At 44.0% G+C, this 26,603-nt stretch overlaps 1 long non-coding RNA gene across 1 annotated transcript; it reads right to left on the reverse strand.

Moving 5' to 3' along the window:
* Positions 1-25,839, reverse strand: LOC111266728 (uncharacterized). Its single transcript, XR_002684245.2, has 2 exons — positions 25,664-25,839; positions 1-3,241 (listed from the first exon to the last, which is right to left on the reverse strand). It is a non-coding gene; the product is annotated as an uncharacterized LOC111266728 (long non-coding RNA).
* Between the last annotated feature and the right edge of the window lie 764 nt (positions 25,840-26,603).

The raw sequence follows: 26,603 nt of genomic DNA on the forward strand, positions 1-26,603 counted from the left end.
TTTCAATTTTACAGTAGTAGAGTTACATGTTCTTTAATTTCGAACAGCAAAAGTTAATACAAATGTTATTACTTCACGTTTAAGCTTCACGGAAACTTTTCAGTCGAAAAAGTATATATCGAAGTATGATTTTATTAACTCTGGCTACAGATACAGATTGTTAAGGTACCAGGCGTTCCTATCGTAACATGTGCTTTTAGTCGTCAGTTAAGTGATGCATACAACGGAAACCAGCATAACAAATTGGCTGAAGACTGTTGTTATCGTAACGTAATAAGGTACAGGCTTTCGACAAAACTTACAACCGAATCATAATATTGTCCTTGTTTTGGCTAAGCAAATGGTTCGTAGATGGCCTGATTATATATCAGTTGGATACTGATACAAATGCTTACTTCTGCTGCGCGCTTGCTTCGTAAAGGGATACAACTTATAATAGTATCCTACATAAAGTCCCCTAATAGCCGTCAATGTCGTCCTGCAAACATGTTCCGCATCGGTAAGCACAGTATGTATATATATATATGATGAGAAATATCATTTAGAATACGAGTAACATACATAGGAAAGTAAACACATTTACCTAGATCTAATGTGGTCGCTATTGCGGTCTCATAATAGGATCTGAAAGAACAGGCACCGTGTTGCTTTATGTCACGACGACAACTCTGTTCGCCCAAAACGACGGCAATGCCTCTGCACTATTTAACTTAGTTCGTGCTCATGAAGATTAATGAATCGGTAAGTTTTTGAAAAGTTGTAATTATTAGGTTTTAATCCTTGCCGGACTGCAGGAACGATAAATGATGGCGCTCATCGTAAACTATAGAGACGTATTCTTGTCCGCACAATGAACAAGTAACACTAGCTGACACAACGGTTGAAACAGGTGCTCATTTGCTTTATAAGAAGGGTCTCACGTTCAAGTTCGCTTTAGAATCAGCTCTCTAAAATTAATTTCTTCAGTTCCTATTGTTCAGCCCTTGGTGTATCGCCTCGGCCGTTTGACCAGAAATCGTTAAATAGCCGTATATTACCTACCTAAGCTTCACGTCGGTTCTTCGTTGATGCATCCGTTATTAATTGTTAGTTAGACTGCGCAAACAATGGCAGCTGGTATAGACGGCCCTTTGACGTAGACCATCCCCATTGGAGGGGTGAAACATCTAGCAAATCTCGATGGCAATCAAATCGGCCATTGCGTTCATTCAGTGAATGGCTTCTATTCGAGAAGTAGGTAAAACTGGGCTGGTGACTTGCCCGGTTGATTTAGGGCAAGTTCTTCTTGTACTAAATCGAGCTTGCCTTAGAATAGATGGAAATAGCGATAACCGTAGCGATACATTACATTATATCCACTGTACAAGAAGTTTATATCTTGTCATTTCTAACTGTAATCGGTGAAACATGTGGCCACGCTGAGCCCTGCAACCACTAAATAAAGTATTTTGTTTTACGACATTTACTAATCATTTCTATGTTTCCGCGTGTCTTATTTATTCTCTATTATTTAGTTGCTAAATAGGTATATATTTTTCACTGGAAAGCATTTGTAGCGATCTATTATCTCTTTCTGAATAGAGATTTCCTGGAGAAAGGCACTGCGTACAATGACTTGTATACATTTTAATCCATTTTGATCACAATGATTTCATGAGGTCCTGTGAATTGTCGAACTTCAACTGACCTCATGTCGACATTTGCCAGTTAGGTTTGGTAAAAAAAAAGTACACTACCAAGCTGTCAGATTCGTTACTGTTTAAAGACGGTCACAATTGTTGGCAACGCGACTGCAGTATCAAATCGGGAACCGTGAACGTGATCGCCCTACCCGCTCAATACGTCAACTAGCTATTTCTCCAATTCTTCCGCCACCTTCCCAATATATCAAACATATACACAAACGTTATGCTTTATTCGTTTTTTCAATGAAATTTATAAGACATGTTTTTTCAGGTGCTTAGGACAGTACACTTGTCCTGCATTTGTTTTTTGTATAACATAAACCAATCATCATGGTGGTATTTATTAGGAAGATGTCGCGAATCGAAGACACGCCGACTCAAGCTTTTCCACCATTGGATAAATGCTATAATACTACCTTGTCCAGAACCATTTACCAGATCGTTTAAATCTATACGGTAAAGTAACGACATTGCCGTATATGGTATATATAATATTTCTTTTTTGTACAAAAATTAAAAGCAGCGCTCGGAAGGTTTTTTTACTTATGATCTCATGACCTATTTGAGAGAATCGATATGCTACGTTGTTCATCAGCATCTATGCCACCAACCATAGCAGCGTTTGACGTAACATGGTCGTGGATCTGAGGAATACGTTGCAGTTAGCGCGTGACTCTGTAGCCCTCGAGCCAAGCCATGATTGAAGCGTGCTGACGAAATCGTGTGGTCTCGTCGAATAAACACGTTGTATGCTGTCATTTGTCACATCATACAAGTCCATGAAGTCTTCTAAGGATTCGATGTGTTCTGTAACATTGACCGCTCTTTTCCAAACAATATCTTGTCATAACATATGCCCAATGATATCCAATACAAGTAGATGAGAGATGACACGTTTTACGAAAAATCAAATGTCGATACGATAGAGAGCGCATTGTTCATGCTCTGCTTGGGTCTGAAGGTTCCGCAATCATCACAATTAGTTTTTCGTTTGAGGTTTTGAGGTGCAGCTGCCTCATCTGTGACCCTCAACCTTCTGATTGTTGTTTGTCGCTCCAGGCTCCTTTAGCGTGTGTTTTCGCTGAACTGCGGCTACGGAACTAAACGAAAGAATATCTTCTTCGATGATTTTCAATTAGCTTATAGATACCAAAAGAGGCGATGTAGGTACTTCCCAACTTTCGTCTACTGGTGGTGTGTACAGCTGAAAAGTTGATGAAATTTTTTGACCCGTCAAAATAACTCTCGCGAATGCCAGCCGTTGCGGTTCCATTGTTGTTGAAGTTCGAGTCTGAAATAGCCACAGGGGCAACGACGGCGCTCCCATTGAAGCTGCTTCAGCTCTTTGGCGTCGCCGTTTACCGTAACTAATTTTTGTTGAGGTCTGCAACTGTTCTTCTTTGTTGTCCGGAAGAATTGTGACGCTTATGCTTCTATTTGGCGTTTGTTCTTGCTGCGTCAGTGAGAAACCGCCGACAGAACTTTTCTTTAGCCAGGGGTGATGGCGGTAGTAATGCAATGGTTCGATGTTGTTGTCACGATCTGTTTATCAAAACCTGACAGAAGGTTAAAAAAACGCTATGTTAAATGTGATAGACACGCGCTGCTAAATGCAGGTACAATTGAGCTAGGAAAAACTACTCTTTTTTTTTTCATAGCCGTAACGTAGATTATTTCTATTACTGGTTGAGGGCCTTAAGTGAGCCCTAGGTTAAGAGACAATCATAATATATCATGTCAGTTGCGTTGCTACAATATGGCACGAGCGGTTACTCTTGATGAAAGCACAAATGCCTACAATTATGTTTCGCTTCGCCCCCAGTTAACTACTATATGCTTGCCTTTTTATTAGCCTACAGTAGAAAAGCTAAATAACTATTAGACATTGTCCTTCAATTTATTATTCATTGTCAAATCAAGGCAATGACCAAATCATTCTCTTTAAATACAGTGACTCCTCGTTTCTAAATATTTTCTTAGAGATAGCAGTATATACTGAATGTGATCACCATGCTACCGTCTAGGTAGGAATGGATTACTTTAGATATACCGAAAAAAAAACAAGACTTGTCAAATAAGGCATACTTTCATGTTTTTTTCGTTCTTCCATAGCATAAACATACTTGTTTACGTATGTATTCACGTTATCGGCTATCGATACATGATTAGAGCAGCGTTTCGGCGGTGGTGATCAAAGCAAACAGCGTTCACTGTTTATACCGAATCTTTAACAGAACCGTCTCTACTAACAATTATGCCAATATGTAGGTATCGTCTCCCCTGACCGATTTACTTTAGGCAAACGCAGTGGATAGATAGCGAATATAACAGGGTGCTGTTTGAAGCTAACGCTTCTTGGTTACACCGCTTGTTTTGGTCAGGTTAAGAGCTGTCACTATCTTCACATGGTTAAACCATGTCACCAGATTCTACGTCACTGTCGAAAATCGACCAACAGCTACCAGCAGAATTGAAAGTTTCATATCCACGTTTTGCTCCCCTACATTATTCGACTACCCTTGCGCTTAACCTACTGACGCATAGAGCGCCGACACAGCTGACCGTCAACTGATCCTCAGACCGTCAGGTCATCGCCCATTAGTTTCCACATAATAGCAACAGACTACAAGCGACGAGACAACACCGACCACGAGATTAGAAAGTAATGAGGGCCAGCGCGTATCATCGACCAATCGATATATAGTCGCCAAGCTGATTTGATTCTGATCCGATGATGATCATGCAGCTTGAGTCATCGTCGTTCGTAAGAAGCCGTCGCCACTGCTACGGCAGTCACCATCATTTTCACCGTCCGTGGGTCGCCTGATGCGACGTACTCGGCGGACGGTACTACCTGATAAAAAGTTGCTGGCTCTACTACTAAATTTCGACTGCTCTGCCACTATTCAGGTCTGAGTTGGTTTGAAGCAGCATTTAAGTCAGTTCAGACATCGGAAGCCATATACAGAATGTAAGAGACTTTACGACGTCCAGCGAAACGTCATTTACTGTAGTTGTGGCTTCTGTTTCGAAAGTAAATCGTTACCCAATCCAGAGGCGCCCCATTACGCTAATGGGACGGACGGCAAGATGATTAGGCCACGAGTGCGTTTGACTGAATCGCGCCATAACAGGCCGCTTGCTGGTACAAGGAACAATGAGAAGCGACGATGCAGGTAGGCTGGTCCGATAGTGTTCATCTATTGGGCGACGGATAAGCTGTTTTTGGTGGCGTCGCACAAGGCTAAGTTACTGGATTAGGACTTAAAGCAGTGAACACACAAATGAACTGGTCGTACCTAGCGGTAACCGATCAAATCAAGCGATGGAAAGAAAGCAAGGGATGACAATCTAAAGCTTTCAATGAGACACATAAGAGGCAAGGTATGCGAGGGAAGGAACAGGACGTATAGAGAAAATTAATTGCTACTAGCATCAGTAAGATAAAATGAGCCCATCAGCTTTTGTAAGCCCAATACTGAACAAAACAGATTAGCGAGTGTTTTCGAAGATACAGTTGGTGGTGCGGAGTCAGTAAAGGAATTTTGACGGAAAATGAAGGCTTCGGTAGACTTACTTACAAACGATGCGCCAGTTATCCAATTATCGCAATTATAACATAAAATTAGGTATCACTGAGGCAGCAAATAAAGAGCTGACACTTTCGTTAGTTTTTTTTTTGCCTAAGTAGAACAATAATAAGCTGTCTTCATGGTGATTGATGTAAGATGATAGAGCTTTCAACATTGTAAGCCCCATTGTGATTGCCTCAAATATTCAAAAGACCCCCGTAGCAATACAATCCACTCTCACTGAACAAATATAACATAACACCCCAAAAACACAAACTTAAGTGAACGTAGAGGATAGAAAGATCACGTTACGGAAATTTGTGTTTTACAGCCAAATCGTATGTTTTAGCATCAAGTTCAATCAATCATCAAGCAAGCATTAAAGCTAGGTCTTCTGTATAGGTTATTCTAATTACTCCTTCCGGCGCGGGCGGATTTACGTGCTTCATCATATGCGAGATTCCACAGGATTAGTGTCAGAAAAAAATAGGTCGCATTCGTACCGTCATATCGTACTCAGTGTTATCCTGGATCGGTTCCTTCTCCTGTTCCATTTCTCTCTGCTCCAGGACAAATGTTAAAATCGAGACAATGGAGCGATCCTTCTTAACCCAAACGAGTTGTTTATGCTTTCTGCTCTATTCTACTAGTCAGTCTCATCGTGACGAAGACTGCGACTAGTATAATCACTGTACTGAGATACATTGTAACCTGTATGAGTTTGGTTCTCTAGCAAGCATGCTAGGTGGGGGGTGATTTGCTCACATGGATTTACTAACTCCATAGATTTTTATGCAAGCTCTACCTGTGCTGCTTATATCTTGATGAACCGACGAGTGAAAAATATTGTGTAACATGTACTTGTAAGTTTGTTTGAACCCATGATGAGACTCAACTTTCTATTTAAGTACAATAGTTTCCGTTTGAAATTATCAATTGCTAGTCTTTTAAAAAGAACCAGCGTCTACCTGGTTTTTACTATTTGCGGAAGGTACCGTTAATTGGCTATCGACTTTACTACTCAGTACGAACGTTATATAGCGAAATAACACTTTTAAGTGGCAGCACTGCTTTTTCAAGATGAAGTTCTCTTTTACCATATCTTTCTTCTAATGTCCAGAGCTTGTCTTAAGGGAAACCAGCCGTAATGATTTACTCAGAGGTCATCGTTACCGTTTGCTTCATGTGTTAAACTTCGCGTTTGCTCCTCAACAATTGGTCGGCGTTCTCTTCCCTCGCGCTGCCCTCACATATGTTTAGACCATCGTTGTTACCATTACAGGTAGCATCTTCAAGTTATGAAGCTAATAGTATTAACCAATATTTGATACGCACGTCTACTGCATCAAATTGTCGTTGGCTGTTCGTCGTCGTTTGGCCGGTGCGAGCTGCCAAGGGAAATCGTAAGAGCTCTGTAAACGATATCGACAACAAGCTGGACGTCGGTGTTTGTTGGCTGCATTTGTTACGTGTCCGTTGGGTGGTCGTCTGACGCCCCGGCTGTCGTTTGATTACTTTCTTTAAACGGTTTTTGACACGCCAGTTGTGTGGCCTTTGTCAGCCATCACAATTTCATCATCATTAGCGTCATGCCATCATCCAAAAACTCACGGCTATTACAGCCTCGGTGATGTCGGATTGTTGGTGGCCGCGCCGCCGCTAAACTCGGCGTCACCAATCTTCCACAACGCGTCACACACACTTTACCCATAGGCCAGTCATTCGATGCGCTTGTTCGTCTGATCGGTTGTTCGTTCCCGCTACTGCTGCTGCTATTGTTGTTGTCACTGTCATCATTTGGGAGACGTGAGTTCTCCATCTCCGCTGTCTTTGCTTGTTCTTTTTCTCAAGAGAAAGGTACCTATAGTATATAAATATGAACCGAATCGTTCAAAACCAGTAAGAGACACCCGTGGCTAAGGGTGTCGCTGCCGCCCCTGCTGCTGCCATCATCGCCAACCCGTACTAACGTCATCGTATAACAGCAATAGCTGTCACCAGGAACAACCCTGCCACAGCTTCTCCCCATTTCCGATCGACAAAGAATAAGCAGTGCGTAGAGGTGAAACATGGCGGGACGAGGAAAAGTTGGAAATCATGCAGCCTCATAGAACACATCGCTGGTGTGCAGCAATAGCGTTCTAAGCCGTGGCAGCACGAGCGGCTGTTCGTTCGTTCAGAGGAAATTCTGCACAAAAATAAGTGACGCAGCGAAGATCGGAATGAGACAAGACTGATATGCTACTCAGAACAGAAACAGCATAGTCGAGAGTGGGATGGCAGAAAGTGTCGATAAAGTAAGCTAGCGCAGGATGTCGAGCGCTTGACATAGGATGAATAGGTTTTTCAAATTTTCGCGTCAATGCTTCAAGACGGTACCGTATTTGGTGGACGGAAAGAATCCATCTGCATAGATGAGGAAGGTAGAACGGATGAATAAGTGACTAGGTCAAGAAGAGACGGTCAGGATACAGTGCCTGCAGTACGAGGAAGCGGGCATGTTTCCTTATCCTAGCTAAATAATAGTAGTCTTGCTGTTTGAAACCTTATTGTGAATGCCATTAGATAGCTATCGGTTGCAACGCCTGCAGTTGATAATCAGCGAGGACGCGTCGGCTACGAAAGAAAGCTAGAACCAAGCTTGGTCTTGCGCATTTTTGTAGCCGTCTCTGAAGTCGTGAGCCATAGATAGCGATCTGGAAGACACTATGTCAACCAAGGTGAGAAGATCAACAACTAGCCCCAAGCACAAACTCTGTCCGCGTAGGTCGCTCATCAACTAAGGATGACAACAATAGACCGAGATTTTCCCTGTCCTTCCTGCGAAGTCTTTACCTTCAACAGGTATATGTTCTGTATTCAAATTAACAATTTATAGTTCTTGATTCTACTAAGGTCTTCCAAGAGTTGGAACACGATAGCCGCGCCATACTGTAGTGGTCCCAACTACTTCTGTCATAGAACTGTGACACGAACTGCTTCTTCGATTCATAGTGCAGTTCTGCGCAAGTACTACATTAGGCGAGAAACGACCTTATTGCTGAAAGGTCCGCTGGAGACGTTTATGAGACAGCCCATTGACGAAAACAGAGATATCTAAACGTTTCACTGGCACCTCCATTAACCTTTAGTTTAGCTCGGCCTTTCAATGATTGCTTTTGCCATAAGCAGTGTGCGTACCCGAGCTCATAACCACGTTTCCTGCTTTCACCGCACAAGCTATTGACCGCGTCGCCTCCACGTTCTATTCCTGCATTATCCATCTAACGACTTCGTATCACTTTTTCTTTTGCCAGTAGCGCAGCATCATCGAGACCAGCAATCTCTTCCTAACTGCTGTCGGCGCGAAAAGTAGATCTACTCTTTTTCTCTGCTGGATCAGCGGAGACGCATTTACAGAACGACAGAGATCGCCGAGGCAGAAGAAATCGGCGAACAGTTGTGCAAACATGATCTGACAGCGTCTGATTATCTGCCCGTCGCCAACGCATCATCACAGCGGCCGTGCAGCGCCCGACTGTCAGCGAACTTTCGAATCTGCTCCATTTTCTAGGTTGGTCCTTCTGTCCGTCTGTCGAGCCGGGCTATCATCGTCACCACAATCCCCGCCATCGTCATAGCTACCCTAAAACTCTTACTGTTCATAGCACTCGTGTTATTCTTGTCGACGTCATGTGTCTTGACACACGACAACAAGCCCTTGTCGTTCGCACATTGAGCATGTTGCGAACATCGCAGCCTCGCTTCAAGAGAGCGTCCGGGCAGCGTCACGTCGATTGCTAATGGTCTGTCCGTATTTCGCGCGTTTCTTCCTCAACGGTCCTTAGCCTCTGCAATGAGCCCTGTCAACAAAAGGAGACGACGAACGAAGACAAGGGGAGGTGACGGGCAAAAAAGAAGATAAGAAGGAAATCTGCCGGATCAGAGGAGACCAACAGCGAGAAGGAGACACCAGAAAACAACAGACAACAGCCCTATGATGCAATGTCATGCCATATCACCACGGCATCACGGTGTACCACAAATACCTGCATTCTGTCTGCGGTCGAGCGAAACAGAGACAACCGTTTAGGGTGACAAACCTACAACAACTCAAGATGCAACTAGACGTGCTGTTATTATTATTACCCCTCCTACTAGAAAGTGCCTTCAGAAGGTGTACAAAAAACGATCCTTACTTGTTACATTGAGAATGTAAAAAAAACTCGCAGCAGTGAGGCAAAGCTGTTCGTGGTTGGATTACCGCAATTCGGAACTGTTCCTGGTCGCTCGACCTACACAGACCGAGCTAATCCTTTTCCTTTTAGGTAGTGAAACCGACGAAACTCAACAAACCAATTATCCCTCTCGCTGCGCTTTCGAAGCTTATCAAAAAATACACAAGACACCGAACAATTTTTACACCCTATCTGTCTATTTTGCGACACACGTTTATGTGGCGCGTGTGGGGTGCGTCAATCCATTAAGATGTGACACTTGCATCGTTCATATTCTTCGTGCATTTTATACGGATGTCTATTTTCCGAACATTCCATCAGCCATGAGCTGTTTGCCTATCTTAGTCCGTACCCGTTAGTAACCGAATTACGCGCGCCGCTTGCCTGGTCTTTGTCCCCTTCTCTTAAAACCAGGTTATCTGTACTTCTCTGAACTTGCCGCAAGGAGGTCTACATAACGCTGGCCAACACCCGCCCGTGAATATGTCCATGCGTGTTATTCGCGCTTACTTCGCTCAGCTTTCCTTCCAAGTTGCCTTTTCAATTATCCCTGTCTGTCGCCTCGCAGTGTTACAGGCGTCCCTAAATTCGGCAGGATGGAATCACGGTCTTTCCTTTCTTTCCGTACTAGCAGCACACTCACGTAGTTGCGCGTCTGCTTTCGACTCTCTATAAACGTTGGCACTAGCTCCATTCTGTTAGCTAGAGCTATTCTCCTTAATAAATCACTTTATTATGGATGATGTTAGATGGACGACGAAGACGAGGAATTATTAATGAAATCTAGCTAACTGGACGCCCAACCCTTAGGCCTCCAGCCGTCGCTTGCACGGGGGATGTTTGGGGTCGCCCAGTTCTCCCCTTTTATCCCGAATCTAACAAACTCGCGAAGACCGACCGACAGGCCCTATTTCTCCGTCCCGGGACTTGCCCGGCGAAGCACTATGGCCAGTAGTGTAGTTCTCGAGCGTTACGGAGGCGAACAGAGTTCTTCTGACAACGTGGAGGTTCGGGGGAAAAGGGGCAGAATGTACCATAGAATTGGAAGGGATAAGCTGAGTCTAACAAGGAAATAGCACAGCGGGTACCCAAGACAACTGACGAGGTGATGGGGATAGCCACCAACCCTCCGCTCCCCGTTCCGCCCTCAGTTGCGGCCGTTCTTGGGGCATTTTTGGGGGAGCCATACTGGTGATGGTGGTAGTGGTGCGGTAGAAGGAAACTCTACGGCGCCGTCTGTCTCGCAACTGAATCGCACCATTGGCGGCACTAACGGCATCTCTGCCGGCCGGTACAGCGCGACCGCCGCGGTAGCAGTGGGAATTATCCATTAATCTTCATTAAATGAGCCTGGGCCACTCCATACTACTTGCTACTTGGTCCATACAGCTCGTGCGGATGGGTGGACGGTTACCGGGAAGGGAGCATCGAGAAACGGAAGGGTACTACCGGCAGTTGGTATATCGTTCAGTGCCTCGACAGGAACTAGCAATGGGGACTCTGGGCTAGTAGTTGGGAAGACTGCAAGAAACGGAATTCCAAGGCATGCAATAGATGGCCTGCAGTTCATTCCCGAAGAAGGTCTGCAACATGGCTCTCGAAGTCACGAGCCAACTGAAGTCCAGCTTGTACTCTGAGAGTTCTATATTTTCTGTTCGTTTCTTTCTTAACCTATTTTCCTTACTGCAAGTTAACATATATTACTTACGTTTCCTTTTTTAATTTTTTTTTCTAGATTATCAGGGTCGAACTCTCATACCAATTTATAGACCTCATTAAATCGTTTTTACCTTCTCGAGAAAGAACCATAAGTAAACTGGGGTTATCCTAGCACTCTAATTGGAACCGCAGATTCCATGACAGTAGCTGTATTCCATTTGCCAATACCAAAGACAGCTAAGCTTCTACTACTACGAGTATTGTACGATAGGATCCTTTCGGGAATGACTGAGAGTGACTCTGCGCTGACATTTCAATGGGTCCGTCCTCTGTCAATTTATCATATCTGAAATGAAACCTAAAGCCTACGTTCGACGACAGGTGACAATTTAGTCAAAAGGATTTCCGTCAGAGCTCCCCTATAGGCTACGACATAGATCTATAGTTCTCATGCTTGCGACGACACCCAACAATATTGATCTGATCCCTTAAAGCATTGTGTATCGGCTCCATCCTGAGCCCCTCTTCAGGCCAATAGGGAGAGGGAACAGCACCTCTGGTGAAGTCGTGCGCTCCATTCCGCTCCTTCCAAAGAGTGAAGCCAGCATGTCGGTTTACCAGCTTATTTATTCGACACTTTATCGCGCATTACATAGGCTGCTATAGTACTGTATTCCATATTCGTGTCGGCATGTTCGCGGTGTAACTGCGCATTAAGGATTCCTATTTCTCCTTTGGGCCAGTTTACTAGTCGAAGCACGAGAAAGCCGAAGTGAACGTCCAGGATAAACCTCAATTCATCCATCCAGTGCAACTACTCGCTTAACGGTCCGATCCTGTCCGTCCTGTCGACCATTAGCAAGCGTACAAGGAAGGCAAATCTTATTGAGTTTTGCTCTTCCCTGGTCGGGGCTTTGCAAGCATGTACGCCCTTACAAAAAGGTTGTGCTAGAGAGAAGTGGTAAACAGAAGGGCAATATATTGCATTGGTTATCACCAGAGACTAAGCTGTCTAGAGGGAGAAGTCCGGTGTGGAAGGCTACTGTGACGATGCATCGTGGATATGATGGTAACAGGTATGAACCTCCATCACCACTACGAAGGCACAGTTTATCGCACAAGATGACGCATAAGTATATCATTCCCCTTTACACACACAAACTTATACAGAGATCGTAAGCTAAAGTGACGTTACGCGGGACAGGAATATGCCACCATCGTAATTCATTCTTGACGAGGCACGGGATCTTCTTCTGACGCGATTCTGAGCAAATGCGATAGACGGCGACGACACGGGCGGGCCGTCGCCGCCCTCGGCATTATACTTGCACGTTTTTCGTTGCAATGGCAAAAATAACATATACATACACACGCAAAGCTTCTTATAGGTTGCTGTCAGGCAGGGAGATTTAAATTATTTAGTGCATAGGGCCGACATCCATCGTAGTCTGTGCGGGATCGATACCGTTTTAGCAGTAGAGCACGTACTCACTTAGGTTCAGGTGTCTGAAGGTTACGCATGTTGAACGGACTATTTCTTTGGATTTTACACTCAAAAGCCTGGCGTCGATCATCGCGGTTGTGGGAAATTTTTGAGACGTTCATGCTGCTTGCACATCGTATGTAAAAAGCACGAAGTCTTCAATGGTATTGCGAAAAACGTCAAGTAGCGTCAGTCAAAACCAAATGTACTAACTGAAATTACGATGATCTATTTGCAATGGTATTGACTGCCGTCTGTTGCTTGTGATTTTAAGTGACGCTGTCGTCTGCACGATAACAAAGCCACGAATGCGTTTACAACACAGACACCAGCTTGTCAGTTAGTGTAACGCTAGATAAGGAATGGGGTCAGCAATGCTTTTCATGGTTAAGGCGAGCCTCGAGGTTTTTAGCCACGCAGTGTGGCGCAGATTTCTGCATATTGGTGACCCATACTCGTAATGAGTTCTTTAATCTGCTTTTGGTTCACCTTATGCTGGTATCATTCCATTTGCGGACGTGGTCTCCTTCCGTCCACTAATCTCTTCTCACTATGAACCCCACGCAGTGCCGTCGTTGAAGGGGCACATGTGCTGGAACTTGATGTCCCCAACAGTCTAGCCGACCTGTTCCCGCACCTTTGGCCGCAACGCCGCATGTGAACTTCAGGCCAAATGGGGATGGCTTATGTCCCAGGGGCCGCTTTCGACTGCGTATATAGCCATTGCTTAGGATGATAAATAGAAGCTATGGACGTACTCGGCTCAATGGCCCGCTGCAGCCGCAACTGCCCCTCTGCTCGTACAACTTCGCTAAAAGAGCAAAGCGGAACGCGAACGGATCAGAGAGATGGAGAATGAGGCTAACGGTCGTTTGCAGCAGAGGCAGTATCAGCCGCGGACGATGACGTGGCCGCGCTCGAGAACTAGAGGGAAGGCAACCGAACGAGAGGGAGAGGGCAGTAAAACGGAACTATGGAGAGTCCGATGGAGGGACGAGATAGATAGATAGATAGACGGAGTTGTGAAGGAGAAAGTGCAAGCAAAAGGGATAATATATGTTTTTCTGATAGACACCTCCATACGGCGAGCGGACAGACGGGCGGACATACCAGTGTGCGGCTTTCGTATCGCCTCTACTAAATAGCTCCAATAACTACGCAATGCTGGAGCAAGCCGTACACGTTTACGATCGTAGGCTACCGCGAAAAGAAAAATGAGGGCCTACCTCTAAATACAAGCAAGATGCACCAAACACTAAATGTTGAAATAATTGTTTCGAAGCACATGGCTGCTGTTGGTATTGTCTAAGCTATCCACGAGCCAAAATTATACAGACTCTTCGCTAAAATATATGGCGCGGAAGGCAGTGGATAAAGTGGCTACTGGCTTTGGCTTCGGACATTGTCGGGACATAGTATTTGATTTTGCAAAAGCATAATCAAACACGACGAACTCTAATTAGATGTGGCTGGTTTGTTGTTAATTAACCAAAAATAACAAATGCGAATCGGCAATGCGTTTCTACACGGCGCACCTACGCACCAAATAGTGATTATTTAGCAGTTGTTACCCCCCCCCCCTTTTCTCCCCCAAAGACGACATTGAGATTTTAGTTTATTAATCGTCACAAACTCGTCATGGGCTCCCCATACAAGCTCCGTGGTAGGGCTTGGCCTCAGACGCCCATCCAGCACAGTTTCTATATTACACATGATCAATTTCACCAGTACTATAATCCTCACGCTTTCAGTCTATCTATCACTTCATTCGATCCCTTACGAACCTCGTTCCGTGCAAAAGTCTTTCTTCTGCCTCGTTCTGTTTCAGTTGCACATCGCCCTCCTCCTAGGTTGCCTTTCATGGGTATCCTGAACGTCATCTCGTTCGTAAAAGAATCATTACTCTTTACCAGCTTTGGACAGAGCTTCGGATCTCCTGGCTTGCCCGGGTGGATCTGAAACCCGAAAACTCCTTTCTTCCACGAAACCCCTCGCCTTTTTCTTTAGAGCCATTTTTTTTTTCTTTTCCTTTGCTTGTTTTTCGCTTTGTTCCTTCTCATTATCTTTTTCCATTGCGTCTACAGTGAATTTTTTCATTTGCCAGAATCATTGTGCTATGTCATGGAGTGGTATATATCGTAAGGGGAGTGAAGAATCGCCGCAGGCTTTTCTACGTCTCGTTTAGTGTCCTCCTCTCTCTCTCTCTCGCCGTTTATATCCTTATTATTTTCTTTTTCCTCTCTGAGAAGCTTCCGCATGCCGGCCTTCACTGCCCCCGGAAAAGGCCCCGAGGACTCCCAACAAGAAACCCTTTTCGCTTACACCCCATCCCACATTTTCTTGGGTTTTAGCTTCTCTCCGTTTCCATCTCTCGGTTACCCCCCGTCCCCCACCAGTGATATTCCTCAGTCAGCGTTTTTCTCTTGCGTTGGCTTACTTTTTCTCCTCGCCGTTACTTTATCCTCTGTTGTCGACGCGCTCCGCCCCCTTAGCGACGCTTGAGCGCAGTCAACGACCAAGCATCGTAGGACCCTACACACTAGGTAGGATGAAGAACAGGGACTGCCCTAACTTTGGTCGGTTGGTGGCGGATCTTATGGCGGTGATGTGATCGTGGTCGTATCCAACGTTCCATTTTTCATGTCCAAAGGATCATCATCACCATCACACACGACCAGCAAACGGGCAGCGGGACTGGACTCAACCGACGTTAGGGGCAAACGTAGCCGCAGAACCATCAGCATCACTAGCACAGGGAGCAGCAGCAGCAGCAAGAAAGTATTATATGAGGACGCTTGCAGGCTAGGGCTGTTTCGGCTGAAGCGAAGCTGCCATCGATGCGTGTCTACCTACACTTGATGTCGGTGTCGGCGTTGATTGGCCTCTGCAGGCCTGTGACTACCGTTTTGCTGCTTCTGCTGCCGCTGCCGCCGTCGCCATCGCCGCTGGCAGCGTGTTCAGTGTATGTGTCGTCATCAGTGAGCGTAGCCAAATGACTGAGAGCATGGTGAGGGGACTGTGTATGGAGAAAGAGGCGCAAACTGGCGAATAGATGAAGGGAAAACTCGGCAGGGAGAGGCGAAAAGCGATGGAGGCAGTTCGTCCTCACTTCTTTTGATCGATGGACTAACATCATCTCTCCAACGTTAGCAATGCCAGCCCGCTCGTGCTGGTAGTGGGAGGGGCTGGACAAGCGAGCCGCAGCCCCGTAGCCACCCCAGCATCCCTTCACAGAGGCTCCTAGGAGCATCCCCTGCTTGACCTGCTTGCTTTAACATTCCGTAAGAGTTATACGGCTTTGCTACTAATATATATATATATATATGGCTAAGCTGGTTTGCGTATATTGTTATTTATATGTATGGGTCTGGTTTAGTCTAGTAGAAATTTAGTAGAATGGATCAAGGACGAAACTACTTCAAGAGCGACTTTTGTGCAATGTTGTCGGTGAACGTGGAAGACATAATGCTGACGTCAATGAGCAACAAAAGCAAATAAAACATAAAACCCTGTATAGACCTTGAGAACCTAAAAGTGGAGTGAAGGCCAGAGTGAAACCTTTGCTTTGATATTAGTTATGTTTACCGATAAGAGACTAATGTTTACCTACCAATGAGTAGAGTTTGTGTCTTGACCTAGTAACCATACTTTACGTACAGGCCTGTTGTTAAAACGATAACTACTTAGATATCTCCATATAGGCGTAATTCTTTTGACGTTTTATATATACTTTATTTGGATCTGACGATTAATTGTCAAAGCGTGTGTGCGCTTTGAATTGACCAAATGGCCTAACGATTTGTAGGTTGCCAGCCGCGTTGTTCAATCAGTGATACAAATAGAAGACTTGATATCAAAAAGAAAACGGTTAAAGAAGAACAGAACGAAATCACTCGAGGATCCTTTTGGCAGATTTTAATCTCGCTAATTACTGGCTGTTAATGTGGCATGCCCGTGTTCGTTGGAAATATCAGAACGAAAACCCAACGTTACCCCTTTCTCTGCATCGTCCCTTAGTCGGCCCTGATCAATGATTGTATACTAGTTATTAAGGTTAAATTAAATTATTCTATTAAGTTAATAAGTTGTTATTATTATCCTTGTTCATTGAAACTCAAAAATAATCTTCACATTTTGCAAAAGTCTTTCCATTACCGAAGGTGTTCAGTAGCTCGTGCTGCACCTATGAATTTTATCCGTTTCGTTAACATTAATTTTCGCACACACGTATACAACATTGAATTCGGTATTAAAAGCCATATACGCAGCAAGCGTTCTGCAGGGTCTAATCATATTAGATGTGATTCGATACGGGTCATTTTCAACGATGACGAACCAGCTTCATGCATTGTGCCCTTCCATTCTAAAGAGAGCTAATCACAGTTCTCATCTTGGCGGCTAGACGCATCGCTCTCCTTTTTGGAGGCCTAGCATACTGCACCTAATTCATGAGAGGATTGCCCATTTCTTCCGCTTTATAATTCATCGGCCAGCTTTGGTGTGGTCGAGTCCAACCGACTTCGAACTGGGCTCCAAGTAGCTTCTTCAATATTCATCTTGGATCTTGCACGAGATGCCTCGAAGGCCTGAACCCTCTCGTGTGTCACTCGCTACGCGAGGCCCTATCCCGTGCGTGCCATACATGTCTGGGGTGTCCGTTTTCTGTAATGAAAGTCAAATCGTTTCCTATCGTGTAACAGTTGATTGGCCTGCTTCATCAATCAGAACTAGTAGTAGCACCGCTCAATATTAAAACTGTGTGTGGGTGCCATCGGGACATACCTTCAGCAATCCTCAATGTCAGCAGTCAAGGACTGAAGTAGCTATCCATTCATCGAGTCTAGAGATGACTTTGGAACAGAGGAACCGTTGTCTAGCATGACGAAAGCACCGAATGAATAATCAACGCTGAATGGTATTTTGGATGGATGCATTTTGAGCTCACAAGAGAACCCCAAGCGTTTCGTTGAAGCTAAGCCTCTTTTAAGTGTGGACTTTTTAGTCTGCCTTGTCGATTTTTGTCGGTGCCGCCGGCACCAGCAGCAACAAGATCATACATCATTCGCTTGACGAGAAATCTACTAAGGCCCTTGCCTATTGGATTCGTTCGCTTTCCACTAGTAGCGCCTACAAAAAATCAAACTACATAACAGCGGTACCACTAATGGTATTGGATACCTTCGTTCAATCGTTTGGTTGGAAACTGGGTCGGGAGAAGGTTAGGTCCCCGATATTCGACACTGGCCCCGTTTTACCTTTTAGACTATCGTGTATTTATCAGAGCCATTCATACATACTGGAGGTGATCTTTGCATCGAATCCGCTATGGCGTACACAAGTTCGCAAAATTTCACCGTTGTACGTCCAGATGATATCGAATTTGGCCAGTCAAGTCGACTTGGGTAAACCTAGTTGAAATCGCTAAGGATGCAAGGCACATACATGCAGAAACAACGGTTAACGTTGACGGGGCTTAATGTCGAATATACCATCAAAAGATGCCGAACCTGATCTTCCTGTTTATCAAACGGAACAACTATCTGCAATACCGCCTATGTTAAGCAAGTTTGAACAAGACAGCAAAAGATCTATTAGTTTGCCATTACACTTGTCCAAGAACAAGTAGCTACTGCCAGTAACCGTCGGAGAGCTGGAATGAAGAACACCTCATTTGAAGCTGACATCGTTTTATATAGCGATGAACCACAAAGCTGTATTGGCCTAGCTTAACGTTCCGGAACGAAATTTGCTTGTACATTTATTTTAGAGGCATGTTTAAAGGGTAATGTTCAATAACATACAATTTGCTCTTGTTTTCACTATTCTATAGTTGACAGAATCTACTAAACTGATGGCTACTCCTCGTTGCCGGCGGATAGTTGCTCAAAGTACTATTACCCATTAGAGTTTCCACTTAACCATCAGCAGCAGCCAAGCAGCTAGCCCCACATACATGGCATAGTATTGCTCCAATTGTTGTCCGTTTGCCCGTTGGAATTGCGGACAGCTCTGGACAGACTTCTATCCTCACGACAGGTCTCCACGTGGTAGCGCCAGCAGCCCCCAACCCCTGCAGCAGTTCTCTTAGCCTTCTCCTGGATAGACTTGGCGTATATTTACTGAAGGATGTGCTCCTGCATCGTCGCCACCTCTACTGTCATTGGGCCTGCGCGGGGTTTAGAGAGAGGCAGCACGACAGCTCCGCTACTAGCTAGCATTAGCTTCAGCGGTCGATCAAAGCATCACTTTCACCAGTCGGGGTAGGTCAAAGGGAGGTAGCTCCAAGCAGCAAGATGAGCTTTTCGAGCCAGCTGAGTACTGCGTAAAGGTTGCAAGGCATGCCAAAATGGGCAAGAAGTACAGACTCTAAACGGAAAGAGAGTTCATTTATCTTTTGCCGAATCGATTAACTACATGACAGACAAGCACAGGCAGCCTCAGACAACGAGAACGAGAAAGTGATAGTGGAAAAGCGAAAGTAGGAAGTTCGGAAAAGTGAGGATCGGTTTCGATTGCTGCCACTGCAGTTATTCCAGACTGATCCGTTTCAGCAGCCTCATACGGACAGCCTGATCTTTCTCTCTCTCTCTCCATATATATATATATATATATATATATATATATATATATATATCATTCACACACACCCATATTGTATCGTCGTTTCATACTCTTGCAACTAGACGCATCCTGTCACATAGTGTTTCCTTCTTTCTCCGCTCTCGTTTTCTCGCCATCAGCAGCTCATGACGGAAGCAGGAAAAGCTCTCGCAGTTTTAAGTGTGATTTTACTGAGAGGGGCTGTAGCTCTTCGATGTTTCTTCGCACGTTTGGGGCCCCTATAGCCACTGCGTCTCTCCAGTGTCGCATCCCTATAAATCATTCTTTTAAACATTTGAACCCCGGGTCTCCCTTTTAAGGCGCTAGTGAGCCACTGTTCGTTCATTTGTCCGTCCGTCCGTTGGTTTAGACCCATTCAAGCTCCACTTCGTCCACGCGAGGCTCATGCTTTCGATGTTTCTAAGCTTTTCGGTACCTCGCTGTTCCCTGTTATATACGTATCTTGTATGCTACGGCATACCCTCTCCTCCTCAGCTTGGCAGTGATGATTTTCCTGGGCTGGGCTGAGCCGACGCTGAAGGCGTCGTTTTTATTGCGGTCGGCTGCACTGTCAAACGTTTGCTATTTCTAGACATTTACGGAAGTTACAAGCACTAGCATATTTTTACAGGTATATCCCTACGTCCTGCGATGAGCTTATTCGTTCAGTCGTATTGTTTCCTCCTACTAAACTGGTCGTTTTCCTACGATTCACTAACGCAGTAGACGACTTTGATAGCCTGTTAGGTTCTGCTATGCACGAGGTGAATAGGACTTCATGAAGGATTAGGAAAACTGCTAACAAAAATCAAAAATATATTTGATATGAGCGAACGGTATTTTTACGTTGAAATCTGGCACATGATGGTATCACTGTCAACCAGCTCACAGCATAAAGGTGTCTGGCAAGCTTTACTAGGAGAGACATTTTGTTGCATTTTAGAATGTGAACGCTGAAATGGGTCTATGCATGTAGATTACTTACGCATACACTATTTGCGTCAGCCGCTGTGAGTAAAGAAATTCTGAGACGACTGCATTCTCTAAGCAAGAGGATAGCATCAAAATATTACCTATTCACCTAACTTGCATCTACTCAACGTTGCCACAAACGTTCCGAGCCAACTTACTTGACTTTTCTATTAGGTCTGCAGTCGGTTCGAGCACGTGTGTGCGTACGTATTTTTCAATATATGTCCTAGGGACAGCTTCAAAGTATGCTATGATTATATGGTAGATATTTACGAGTGACAAGCTTAGAAAAGCGCACGATGCTGTTTTACCTCTCCTTCTTATAGAAACAAGCTATTGTTTCAGCTTGGTTATTATAATTTAGGCAGAACTGACCCCTAATGGGGCTCATCGGTTATAAATATGTCTGCTATTACCGCTACCTTGGCCATTCATTTGAACGCTGTTGTTGTCGTCATCGTGGCTGCCGATAGTGTTTTGTTTAGTTCTGTTTGAAGCGACGGAAACGAAGAGCTCGAAACGCGCAACCATTGTCGAGAATAAGGAAGGAGGAGATAGACAGCTTGTTTCCCCTGGCTTTTAACGTTGGCGCGGTTTGTTTCGCAATTTTTTTTCTTGGTAGCAGCATCAACAGCAGCTCGAGTAACTCCTATTAAGTGCATCGTTGGAGGCAAGAAATTAGGTAAACAGACGTGTTAGCAACACATTCGCTTAAGCACGCACAGGCACACATAGGCGCACATATTAAGCACACGCTCTGACAAACATTTTCGTACCAAGAGACCAAATAAAAGTGCGAGACGATCATTGTCGAATGTGTTGCTGCCGTGGTACGAATCACAGTGATAAATGCATACATAGACGAGACTTGTTAACCCTAACCGCTTGGGGCTTTTACATTGGTCACGTCTGAGCGCACACTCGTCTCCTGCCCGCCATTGTGGATGCGTCCGTAGACATCGCGGCGCCACGGAGGAGCAGCCCCGAGATGATCTCCCCGAGAAATAAAAGGAAAAACTTTTACCATGTATATATATGTCAGTACGTATATATTACTGTAGGGCGTCTGATTCGAGAAGTAACCAGCACGAAATGACAGCATCGGGGAGAAGCTTGTTAAGAGCACCAGCTTATTTTAGAGATATAGTATGATGTATTATATAGACAAGGAGAATGCTTGCGAGCATAAATAATAACAACAATGGCTAGCAGCGTCATGAGACGACGCTGACGGCGATAAACAATCTCGGTTAGGATCTCTGTTCTTACTATTATAAAACGGGTAGTTTTTACGGTGTGATTACGATTGTGCTTTTTACGATTGGTAATTAAATGCATATCATGTTGACTGTTGGCGTCACGACGCGAGCATCAATACGTCAGCTGTCTTTTGAGCGGAGGACCATGTTTAGGCACAATGAAGCTTTTCCGCTTAGGGAAAACTCCGACAACACCATAGCCGTGCCAGCGATTACAGGTAGCCTGCGTGATTCTTCAAAGGCAAAACATTTTCTCCAGATGGACTTTTTATTACTTTAGGCACAAATCAATAGAAAAAAAACATGTTCTATATGCCTAATGGCGTACACCAGATTCAACCAGCGGATTAGCGTTAATTCGCTTTGAAAGATTCTCTTCAGTATCTATACTCCTGATCGGATAGCGCGCATATACGAATTACATAGGAAATGACGCTGTATATCAATGGGCTTTTTAGTAGTAGCGCGTGTTTGCTATAGCATTTTTTGTGGGTCGAAACGTTGGGGTGAAGTGGCCTGACATGGCGTACCGTATCCAATTTACACTGTCCGTAAGGCCTCTGCCGTCCAATAATTCGACACGGATCGAATGCAGATGATATATAGGTGAAATATTAGAACAGTTATTATAGTAACAATGCGACGGATTACGTTGACGTACGGGCGACGTCCAGACAGCGCATGGAAACTACTTCAACGGCTCATCTTTTACCATTGCGTAGAAGTCGTTGGCACTATACATTAGACACCTACGCCAGTGAACAGTATCAGCAGAAACAGTCGTCGCATAGTAAGTTATCATTGTAAAACTGACGATGACGCGTGTCTATCTAATAATCTAAAAGATTCTGATGTATATTTGGCGAGAAATAGAAGATCATTTACGTGCTACAATGTTTCTTTTTCTTTTCATTATCTTTTTCTTGCTTTACAGCGGTACGCGTCGTTGGTCACTGAGGCGACTGCATTTACGGCCATTCAATGACGACGCATCAAGCGTTGAACGCGCCCGGTGAGCGTCTAGCAATGTTTGAGACGTTAGTTAGTAACGACCTGCACTGCCTAGCCAGCCGTTTAAGTAGGTGTTCATTGAGCGCCGGACATGATATAGGATTTTTGTTATTATGAACGATGCAGCTTTATAAACAACATGCGTAAGTAGTGGGGGGTATAGGATATAATATAGATTAGGAGATAGTAGGAAAGTGATGGACACCATAAGATTTTATTCAAGCATTGCTGGAAAAGATGACGCGTGGGTCGAATGAAAAATGTAATCGCTCTGGGTCTTTGAATCTTCAACATAAACTTTGTGACCTACTTGGCAACATGTAATATATTAATCAAGCAAATAATAGAAATATGGAGAATAATTAAATTTCGCTGCGTTTATGTTAAAATTCGGCGTGACCGGGTGAGATGTTTCAAATGCTGACAAGCGTAGTCGCAGCTGGAACGTTTGTTCGAATACCTATGCAGCCTTTATACTTTAGGATCGTTTATAGAATAGCCCTTTGGCACATGCGTCGGTTGTTCCGTGTCAGGGGACACAGTTTTATTTTTCCCCGATAGGGAGAAAGTAAAGCAAGCAAGCAAGCAAGCAAGCAGCTAATGACTAGACAGATAACAGAAAAGATAAAGGGTCACTCGAACAAAGCAGGCCTTTTTTTTTCTTAGATTTCTAGTGGAACAAGCCATTTAAGGCCTATACTTATGCAATTACATTCTCGAACAATAAAATGAACCTTTCAGAAGGACGATTATTAGTTGGTCAGCTAATCCTCCGCCCGACTAATGGTCATACACACATTCCTGCAGCCAAATTAATATAATTATCTATGTAATGTAATAAATGTGGATAATCTGTAGGGGAATGAAATACAATGATATCTTACATGCACGCACACATGCGTAGATATACAGGCCCGAATACACGTAATAATTTAGATTTAGTGTAGTTGAAAAAAAATAACATACTAATCTGTGTTGTTGTAAAGCGTTGCTGCGAATGAAGCCGAATTCAACATTGATTCGTATTCCGGAGCTCAGGCCCACTTCCACCACAGGCAGGTGTCAATACTTAACCACAGTGAACAGCTCGTACCGGTTGGGATCAGCGATCAAAGCATGGATACGGTAGTAAAGTAGGCCCATTTATATTACAGCCTTCAATCGGGCTGTGAGCTTAAACGAAGCAAGTAAGTACGCTGATTCGAATACGCTAGCTCATTATTTCTCCCATTCGGAACTAGCATCAGCTGTGATCATTTCACTAGAAATGTGTCTTCATCTGAGCATCACCGTTCATGCCAGTACCGTAATACATCTGAGAAGATCGGGCAAGAAACATGTAGAACTGACCTGCTATCATCATTTTATTTGTTCACATCGAAAATGTTAGCGGTTGTTTTATTTTACGGAAACAAAAAGCATAATAGGCAAGTAATTATGCCTATTGATCATTATCATCTAAGTGTCTTTATATCGCTTGTCCAAGCATCAAATCCCAGTCATCTACGTCTACGTCGAACGTGTCCGACGTTTTTTCTGCGACGAACTAATTTATCCGCTGAAATATTGCATATATGAGCGCGACCTGTCGTCCAGCGTCATCAGCAATTAACGAAAAGTGTTGCCAATCAGGATCGACGCCGACGGCTCAGGCGTTGCCAAATAACTTAACGTGATATAATTGTAGATAATTGCGAATATAGATTTGTCCGATTCAGCCTGATCCAGTTAACGTAAATAGGAAAGTATCAGAGCTAGAGTAATATGGCTCGTGGGCTTAATGCTCGTTTGTCACAATGAACTGCTTACGCTGTCGCTACCGTTATCGCGTGTATTTGTGATCTGTTTATTATTAAGTAGAAGTTATTAATTCTATACAAAACTGTATAAGTCCCTCATTGGTATATGGTCAACGACTGTACGTACTTCTAATGCTGTAACGGTACGATCTGCGTCGAAGGAATAAAACTTACCTAGTCATGCCCTCGAAATACCTGTAAATGCGAGCATCCACAAGGACACGGACTGATATTTTTACATCCTCGGTCCATTCTGTCGTCAATACTTCGACTGGCCATGTTTTTTTTAATCTTCATATAATTTCCACTTCTGCTTTATCGATCCCTGTCCTTCTGCGTTAACGTTATAAAGCGTACTTTATATTCGTGGATTTTCACTCTTACTGGCCGAACATGGCATTTAAAGGTAAGACCGCGTGTCAAGAGTAGTGATTCTATGTTTTCATAGCTTGACCATTTTCAACACCGAAATAAGCACGCCCTTCGAAGCCTATTCTCTTGTCTCTGTAGATACTGCGTCAGTTAACCGATGTCTTTTTAATGATCCATATTAAAAATAGACGCTCAACGCTTGATCGAAAATAGGAGCCAGGTGGTTGCTTGCGCTGTGGAGGGTAGTGCGATTCAATTTCACCACCTGTGTCGACAAAATTTATTATACGGCTCGGCCTTTTTACGTAACCAGGAATGATATTTTCGTTTCGACGACATTTTTAACTCGTCTGACTCTCTTGTCGCCATCGTTTAGTTAAAAACGTAAAAATACGATTTTGAAAAGAAAAAAAAAAAAAAAAGGTTTTGCTCCCAGCCCATTACGGCCGGTGACGAACGTGTCGCTTTCGATCGAACTGTCTTAATATGTACCATTTCGAAAATGCCATTTTTAAGAATGAACGACATAGCTAATAAATTCTGGGTTACCACACGGTCACAAGCAGCTTTTTTCCCAACGTTCTTATCAATTCAGTATCTATCGAACTTTTTTCTGTGTTGTCGCTTATTCCGCATTTTATAAACTATGCTGCACTATTAAATTACTTAGCTTCACCGTTTTCTAGAAGTTGTTTTCATTTATCAGCATGCACGAGAATCCACCTCAGATTAATTCAAACGACTCTCTCGGACATCGGAGCTCGGGAACCCTAAACGTAGTCACTATTCGCATACCAATATGTTCGTTCTTAACAAAAAAAAAAAAACAATAATAAAACAAAACGGTATACAGATTCAAATTGTGACGGTCATTCGTCGAAAACAAACGTGACCTATCGTATCAGCAACTGCTACCTGGTCGTATAGTTTTGTTGAGTATGTTAATTAAATAAATAACTAAAATGCTAAATTACCTACAGCCTAAAGCCATAGCGCACAAACAGCTAACCGAATACGAATCGCCTCTCTGATACCTGTTCCTTCCCTCACAGACGATCCAATATGTACATCCCTGCGCCTTGAAAATGAACATCGCTTATTAAACGCAGTAAAAGGTGACTTGTTGAAACGCTAATTCAACTCATTTAGCTACACGTAGTAAGCTTAGAAAGAAAGAAAGACTTCTCCTCTCAGTGATCTGAAACGAATTAAACATTCTCACCCCAGATAGCGAAGTATCAAAATGTGCATCGACTTTGCTTGCTCACATCTGATTAACACGTACAAATGTACGCTGCGCAAAAAGGCTAGCACACAACTGCCAGGCCATACACATCTTACCACTATAATCTAGTTTACTAATATGTAACGTTCTAATATGTGTCGTTGGCAGAACCCAAAAGCTTTGTCGTCCAAGACGAATTAGCAGTTGGTATATTTGTTTTTTTCTTTTTTGTATCTGCCGCCTGAAACAGTCAGCGCTAGCCCAATGTTTGCTTCTCTATGCAACGAGTGATCGATTTAGCGTAAATAAATGCCACATGTTCCTCGCGGCCAGAACGACATGGAGCTATATGGACACATACAAACCGCGTACTCCGTTCTCGCGCACAAACGTCTCGTCAGCTCAGACCATCGCCGCTCCAGCGCCCAATGCACGGCTTATTTAATCGCATAGAAAGCCAAAGGGAAACTGGCTGTGTTAACAGCTCTGAATGCGACTGCCATATTATGTGTCGACTCCTATTATTGTTACCGATCAATCTTGGTGTCGAATAGAAATAGCTACATGTGCTCCAGCAGTAGCGGCAGCGGCAATGGTAGTCGACGGGTACAACGTCTACCTGGTACTGCTCCCATAAAACTGCGCCACCTAACGTCACTACCACAATCCGCAGCAGAATCATCATCATCAGCAGTTATACACAATAGGACTAATATCTATTTCGAAAATAGCAATTTGTTAATGTTTAT

This window comes from Varroa jacobsoni, unplaced genomic scaffold (assembly GCF_002532875.2).
Source record: "Varroa jacobsoni isolate VJ856 unplaced genomic scaffold, vjacob_1.0 scaffold_1110, whole genome shotgun sequence".
NCBI classification, from domain to species: Eukaryota; Metazoa; Arthropoda; class Arachnida; order Mesostigmata; family Varroidae; genus Varroa; species Varroa jacobsoni.